The sequence below is a fragment of the Artemia franciscana genome, chromosome 13, assembly GCF_032884065.1.
Source record: "Artemia franciscana chromosome 13, ASM3288406v1, whole genome shotgun sequence".
Lineage (NCBI taxonomy): Eukaryota > Metazoa > Arthropoda > Branchiopoda > Anostraca > Artemiidae > Artemia > Artemia franciscana.
The window spans coordinates 4,501,554-4,510,092 of record NC_088875.1 but is presented as its reverse complement, the minus strand read 5'-3'; positions in this window follow the sequence as shown (position 1 = coordinate 4,510,092).

Below are 8,539 nucleotides of genomic sequence, written 5' to 3'. Positions count from 1 at the left end.
CATTTTTTAGCTTGTAGTTTTTCAAACGTAGTTTTAATTAATTGTTATTTCCGACTGATTACCATGATGATATTTCTTTTGATGCGTTTACTCAATGCTGCTTTAATCTTAGTCGTTTTGTCTCTAGTTTACAGTCGAATTTGCGTACTTATATTTTAGGTGATTTTAACTGTGATCCAAATATAGCAAATGAAAGGGGTACAATTTTATCTTCTTGTCTTCCTAATTTTTCTGTTTTACCAAAGTCCCAGGATTTTACTTATATTCATTGGAGTGGTAGTACAACTAATATTGATCATGTTTTTTCTTCTACCCCAAGGGATCCTTTGCTGTGGTTACTGTAATCGTAGATTTCCCCGTTAGTGACCACATGCCGCTTCAGTTCCTTATACCCCCTTTGACTTCTCGCCCTTCCCCAGTTCGTTTTTCTGGTAATAAGCTTCCTAAATTTTTTGATCGGGTTGATTGGAATCCAAATTTTAGACCGCTTTACCAAGAAAGAGTTGGGACTTTAATTGATAAAGTCTATATCCCTGATAGTTTGGATTCAATGGATAGTAATCCCTCTTTGACTATTAATTGTCTTTATTTTGAATTAATCCATTGCTTAAAGTATGGTGCTGCGGCAGTTTTTCCCTACTAATTAGGATAAGATTGGGCGCGCAGAAACCTTTTTGGAGCCTCAATCCTTTTTTGGTAAATTCTAATAAGGCGGCTAAACAAGCGTATTGGGAATGGCGGGCCCTCGGTAAGCCAAGAGACTCGCATCCAGTTTTTTTTGCTAATGAAAAAGAGAAAGGCTGAATTCCAAGCAGAGCTCCGTCGTCATAATAACCTGGTCATAGAAGAAGCTTCTTCAAATATTGATAACTACAAGGACAAGAATCTCCTTTGGAATGTTCTCCGAGGCAATAGGCGGATTAACATGCCTGATACTAATTCCACACCATCGCTGAAAGAGTGGGAAAATTATTTTTCTAAGTTGTCGACTTCGTACGATTCTAACAGTGTTGTGTTGCAATTAGGTGAAAGGTTGAAGAATTTTTCAAATGATTACAGGATTTCTGAGGATATGTTACGTGGAGCAATCAAAACGTTAAAGGCGCAGTCGGCTAAGGATCATGATGGCTTATTTGCTAATCACCTCAAACTTGCTCCTTCTTCTTTTCTTATTACTCTACTGGCATTTTTCAACCTTTTACTTACTACTGGTTTAGTACCATCGTCATTCTATATTGGCATAGTTACGCCTATTCCTAAGAGCAGGAAAAAAGACTTGTCATCTTGTAGTTCCTGGAGGCCAATTACTAGGGGTTCTATGATTGGGAAAGTGTTTGAGTTGTGTTTGAAGGATCTTCTTGAAATTCTTGACACTGGTTCTAATCAAGTTGGTTTCAAGAGAGGTTTGGGATGTGACCATGCCCATGCATCTTTCAGCAAAGTTATTGAAGAAGCGAGAATCTCTGGTCAACCGCTTTACGCCCTCTTGATTGATATCAAAGGGGCCTTTGATAACATTTCTCATGCATCCGCTCTGCTCACTTTAATCCATGCTGGATTGCCCCTAGCTGTCATACGAGTCCTTCGCTCTTGGTATTCTGGTTTAAAGATCCGTATCTGTCCGAGTTCATCTTCATCTCAGTCCAAATTAATTCAAGTGTGTAGAGGAATTAGACAAGGAGGAATTATTTCTCCTTATATATTCAATTCTTGTTTAGCTACTGCCCTTAATTCTCTTTCCTGCTCGTTTGTTTCATTATCTCGAAATCTGTCTTACATCGCATATGCTGATGACATTATCCTTCTAAGCCGGTCCAAGTCTAGTCTTGTTTCTAATTTTAATATTTTAATTAATTGTTTAAAAGGTTTGGGCCTTTCTATCAGTTTTGAAAAATGTCAATTTTTTGTTGTAAATTGTTTAGAGGATAATGTCAGGGCGACTCTCGATTGCGGCAATGGTGTTATTTTTCAGTCGTCGCCAATAGTCACTTATTTGGGATTACCTTATGCTGCTTCGAAAAGAGATTTCAAACCAGTCCTGGTTCAGCATGTTCAGATGAAACTATGCAAGGCATTTGGTCTTTTAATTCGTTTTCGGGGTCTTTACCGTCGGGACGTCCTTGGTCGTATGTATAGCGCTGTTGCTCTGCCTCACGTATTGTTCCCGTCCCTCCTCTTCCGAAATTTCAGACCTTCTGATCTTTCGCCAATTAAAGTTGCTTATTTTAAATTCTGTAAATTTTTACTTGGTTTCCCCCTTTCTTTTAGTAACACTGAGATTGTTTTAAAGCTTAATGTGAAGGATCCTGTAGTCTGTATAAACAAAAAATATAAAAAATTTGAAGATAGGGCGAAAATTAGCCTTTTAGGCCACAATTTATTTCCGTTTTTTAGTAACAGATCTGGCTCTTCATGATTTATAGGCTAATCTATTTAGCAAATTTTTTTTTTTTTTTTTTTTTTTTTTTTTTTTTTTTTTTTTTTTTTTTTTTTTTTAAGTGTTCGATCAATATTTGATAGGTTTTGATTGTAAGTGTTATCAGTTGTTTTTTCTTTATATTATATTGTAGCGTACTCCTCATTTTTTGAGGGAAATAAAGAAAATAAATAAATAATAAATCCAACAAAAGCGGCAGTTCTGTCCTATTCCGACAAAATTGTCAATTGAAATGGTATTTGGGAAAATCCCACCGATTAAGTATTTTCTTTTGATGGGGAAACGAGCAAATTTGTTAGACAAAAAGGTTTCCATCTTCATCTCTACATAATAACGCCTCCTTGTGGTGGTGTAAAAATCGCATAATTGCTGTAACCACCGAAAAATGGAAAACCTTAGAAAACAATAAAAAGAGGACAATAGGAGGAAGAACTTTTTTGAAAATTGAAGGAAACAATACTATCAGCCCAATAAATTGTTCTGATTTATCTAAAAAAAAAGTATTAAAAAGACAAAAATGTTTTGGATCTAATAAAATAGGTAGTTCTGTCCTATTCCGACAAAATCACACAATTAAAGATAGCCCCAATTAACGGACCACTTGTTAGGATAGCTGGTAAGGTTGACCTCCCTGAGATGGGTTACTTTGGTGCAGTAGGTCACTTGGAGCAAAACTTGATGATTATTCTAGATTGTGAAGAATATTACGAGTATGACAAAGAGCGACGTCAAATAGTTTTTATTGTACCAGCAACTCCATTACAATTTCGGGACCAAATTAAGCTGAAAAAACTCAATAAGGGTTGGACTTACCCATGTTCTTCACCCTAACTCTATTATCTATTACAATTTTCCAGTAAAGTATACTGACATTCGTTTCCCTTTTGATTCTAATCTAATCATGGTCTACATTCCGTTACTTCAAATTTGTATTTCAGAAAAAGTAAAGTTAAAGCTATTTTGATTCTGAGTAGTAATTACTATTATTCGAAAATATTCCTACACAGGAGAAACATTTCACTGAGATTGTTTTGAAGCAACTGGGGGCAATGGGAGGTGTTTTAATATTTGTTAGAGTAGTCAACTAAATGTAGCCTGGTTATTTATTAGGCAATAAAGCTTTATTTTACGGGAAAGTGGGGGCAATATATTCTTTAATAAATTTCAGAATTTGACTTCTTTTAGGTCATCAGATGGATGTCACAAACCAAGAACTCGTTGAAACTCCTTGGTTTCAAGGCATCTATTTCAGAATAAATCCTCGAAATTCTGATTAGGCTGAAGGAGACAGAGGTCCTGGGAGAACTTTCAATGAAGAGAATAAGTTTTGAATTGTTTTCCTAGTCTTGATTTCTTGGAAAGAAAGAGTAAGCCATTTTAAATATAGCAATAAACCACCTTTCAGCATGTGATGTAAGGTGATTTAATAATCTCTTGGTAATGCATAAGGATAAGGTTTTGTAACTAATGTTAGTGATAAGTTATGTTTCCCATGGTCAGGGTGGAATTTGTTGATAAGGAAAGAGTTGGCCATCTTTGGAATCACCTATCAATCACATAGTGATATGTGATGCTGAAAGTGATATCTGAAAAAAAACTCATTAAGGGATTGGACTAACCCAAGTTCACCCTAACTCTATTATCTTTTACTATTTTGCAGTAAAGTATACTGACATTCGTTTCACCCAAATTGAAAAGAAAAAAAGTTGATCTTTCCAGTGAAGATTCTGACGTCTCACGTGGTTCCAAATCAGAATGACTAACATATCTTTCAGGATCTATCATATCCTTGGCAGTGACAATGAAGATGAAGAAAAGGGAGAAAAGAAGCTAAGAATACAGCTAAATGAATATTTTCCTATAACGTACGATAGCAAACATGATCAACAAGGCTTGTGCATTCTAAGGATGCTTGGTTTTCAAGACAAAAATCTTGGTTTGGATGAAATATCTTCGGTCTCTGAGCCTATCCAACAATTCATATGACTAGCCCCAAAAAGATGAAACTGACTAGGTTGAAGAATGCATCTTTGCTAGACCATTGGAGCTTTTTGGAGCTGGTTCTTTCACTCTACCATCATTCCAAATTTGGTAAGTCATTAGCCAGTACAAGAAGCACACTAGGCCCTGCAACTGGTCAAAAGTTCGCTTACTCGACTCACTCTGACGCTAATTGAAATTGAATTTTTTTTCAATTCCTTTTTTCAATCAAGCTAAAAAATATAGCTAAATGAATACTATGCTATAGCATACGATAGCAAAAATGATCAATAAGGCTTGTATATCGGAAGGGTGCTTGGTTTTCATGACAAAAATCTTGGTTTGGATGAAATGTGTTTCAGAATTAACGAATCTATGTCTGACTGTACTGGGAGAACTTTCAATGAAGAAAGTAAGTTTTGAATTGTTTTTTTAGAGTCTTGATTTCTTGGAAAGAAAGAGTAAGCCATTTTAAATATAGCAATAAACCACCTGTCAGCATTTGATGTATGGTGATTTAATAATCTCTTGGTAATGCACAGGGATACGGTTTTGCAGCTAATATAAGTGATAAATTATGTTTCCCATGGTCAGGTTGGAATTTTTTGAAAAGGAAAGAGTAAGCCATCTTTGGAATCACCTAACGATCACATAGTGATTTGTGATGCTGAAAGTGATATCTGAAAAAAAACTCAATAAGGGGTTGGACTTACCCAAGTTCACCCTAACTCTATTATCTATTACTATTTTGCAGTAAAGTATACTGACATTCGTTTCACCCAAATTGAAAAGAAAAAAAGTTGATCTTTCCAGTGAAGATTCTGACGTCTCACGTGGTTCCAAATCAGAATGACTAACATATCTTTCAGTATCTATCATATCCTTGGCAGTGACAATGAAGATGAAGAAAAGGGAGAAAAGAAGCTAAGAATACAGCTAAATGAATATTTTCCTATAACGTACGATAGCAAACATGATCAACAAGGCTTGTGCATTCGAAGGATGCTTGGTTTTCAAGACAAAAATCTTGGTTTGGATGAAATATCTTCGGTCTCTGAGCCTATCCAACAATTTATATGACTAGCCCCAAAAAGATGAAATTGACTAGGTTGAAGAATACATCTTTGCTAGACCATTGGAGCTTTTTGGAGCTGGTCCTTTCACTCTACCATCATTCCAAATTTGGTAAGTCATTAGCCTGTACAAGAAGCACACTAGGCCCTGCAACTGGTCAAAAGTTCGCTTACTCGACTCACTCTGACGCTAATTGAAATTAAATTTTTTTTTAATTCCTTTTTTCAATTAAAATTTTTTTTCTGATATCAATTGATATTACAATTCTTTTTCCTATTATTTGAAGCATGGTGTTATCTTTTTCGCATTTACGGTAAAAATTTGAAAATATACCATTCTCAGAAACTTTTTGTATGTGCAGGGTAATACCGACACTGTCGGAGTTGCCCCATGGTAAGAAGAAAACCTGTGTTCCACTGTGGTACATGAAAAATATTGGCGAGAGATTTTGTTTGCATGGTATTTCTGTACAAGAAGTATTGCATATCGTGTCTTTAAGTGACATAATTTTTATCTTTGTAAGCATAGGATTTACCTAGGGGTGTAAGAGTTACCCCAGACTAGAGGGGAAAGGTTGACCTCCCTGAGATGGGTTACATTGGTACAGTAAGTCACTTGGAGCAAAACTTGGTGATTTTTCTGAATTGTGAAGAATATTACGAGTATGACCAAGAGCGACGTCAAATAGTTTTATTGTACCAGCAACTCTAATACAATTTCGGGACCAAATTAAACTGAGAAAGATTCATAAGGGGTTGGACTTACCCAAGTTCACCCTAACTCTATTATTTATTACTATTTTCCAGTAAAGTATACTGACATTCGTTTCACTGTTGATTCTAATCTAATCATGGTGAACATTCTGTTACTTCAAATTTGTATTTCTGAAAAAGTAAAGCTAAAGCTATTTTGATTCTGAATAGTAATTACTATTATTTGCAAATATTCCTACACAGGAGGAACGTTTCACTGAGATTGTTTTAAAGCAACAGGGGGCAATGGGAGGTGTCACAATGAGCCCCTCACCTGGAAGACAAAATTCATGCAAAGTGTACAGTTTTGCAGCAATGGCACGAATATGACACATTCCATCACTGGACTGTTTTAATTTTTGTTATACTAGTCAACTAAATGTAGTCTGGTTATTTATTAGGCAATAAAACTTTATTTTAAGGGGAAGTGGGAGTAATATATTCATTAATAAGTTTCAGAATTTGACTTCTTTTAGGTCATCAGATGGATGTCACAAACCTACAACTCGTTGAAACTCGTTGGTTTCAAAGTATCTGTTTCAGAAAAAATCCTCAAAATTCTGATTATGCTGAGGGAGGCAGAGGTCCTGGGAAAACTTTCAATGAAGAAAGTAGGTTTTGAATTGTTTTCTTAGAGTCTTGATTTCTTGGAAAGAAAGAGTAAGCCATTTAAAATATAGCAATAAACCACCTGTCAGCATGTTATGTATGGTGATTTAATAATCTCTTGGTAATGCATAGGGATAAGGTATTGTCACTAATATTAGTGATAAGTTATGTTTCCCATGGTCAGGATGGAATTTGTTGAAAAGAAAAGAGTAAGCCATCTTTGGAATCACCTAACAATCACATAGTGATATGTGATGCATGGCGATATGGTAATCACATGTTGACATATAGGAATATGTCTTGCATATTTAGTGCTTATGAGACGGTATGGTTTCCGTTGTGAGAGTGAACTGCGTTTTAAAAACAGATTCAGCCATCTTAAGTATAAAACTATGAATTACATGGTCGTTTATATTATGATGTAAATCAAACGGAAATATTGGAAAATTTTGTCTGAAAAGACTCGTTAGGGATGATATTTTAACACCTCACCCAAGAAACACATTTCACTGTCATAACCTGCCATGCCTCTGGATAATAAATTGAAAACATTTTATTTAGCTAACAGATTTTGAAAGAAGGAAGGTTTTAGATTTGTTTTTTCGTAGTTTCTTGGGGTGGGCTGGGGGGCTGAAACTGGTAAGTAATATTTAGTAGGGAGTATTTAGTAATATTTAGTAAGTAATCTTCGCTCTCTGAGTCTATCCCACAATTCATATGACTGGCCCCAAAAAGATGAAATTGACTAGGTTGAAGAATACATCTTTGCGGAGCCCAAATTATATGGTTTATAGATTGTCTAAAACATCAAAAATTTAGAATAAACAGTTCAAGAGGTTGAAAGAGCTTGCGAAATACTCAATTGTCTTGCAACACCAAAAATAAACAATAAATAATGTAGAAAATAAGACCCCCATAAACTCAAAAGATTTATCTACGCAATTTTTATCTCGAGAATCATCGCAAAAACCCATTCAAAATCAAACCCTGACAACTCCAAGACTAGTAAATTTTCCCCTCAATAATCAATAGAGATCACCAAATAGTAACCAACCAATATATGTTCATCTGTAACTGATTAGGCCATATAGCCAGGAACTGTTTCGCGAACAACAGTTATCGCTCTAATTTTAGAGCGACGAGCAACCGTTTGTCCAAGGGGACAAAATATAGTGGGTACGCCACAAGAGGTAATCGAGGGAACACCTTCTTGACAAGAGGTAATTACCAAAAATCCAAATAAAAATTTTTAACGCAAAACGTCTCAGTATCGTGGGAGAACAAACAAATCTAATAATGGTTGGAATTTGAATAAGGTAAATTAGCAGCCGACGGGAACAATATGGCAATTCCACTTCCAATAATAATCAAGAAGTCAAAACTAGAACAGACGCATGTTCTACACCTAAGATCTGGGAACGTGAGAAAAACGAGATAGGCCTCAAAAATCGTACGACCAAAGTTTGACGGCAGATATTGTTTTAGGACCCCACCAGTGATCATACCATTTTTAGGGGCAGCAAACAATAAAAGGTTACCAATATTCAGAAATCTTAGTGAAACAAATATTTATTTGTCAGCCCTTATAGATTCAGGGGCAATGGTAAATGTGATGTTAAAAATTTCAGTTAAAAATTTCAAACCCCTTCAAACTATTTAACAATTAAGAGGAATTGTAGGATTAAGG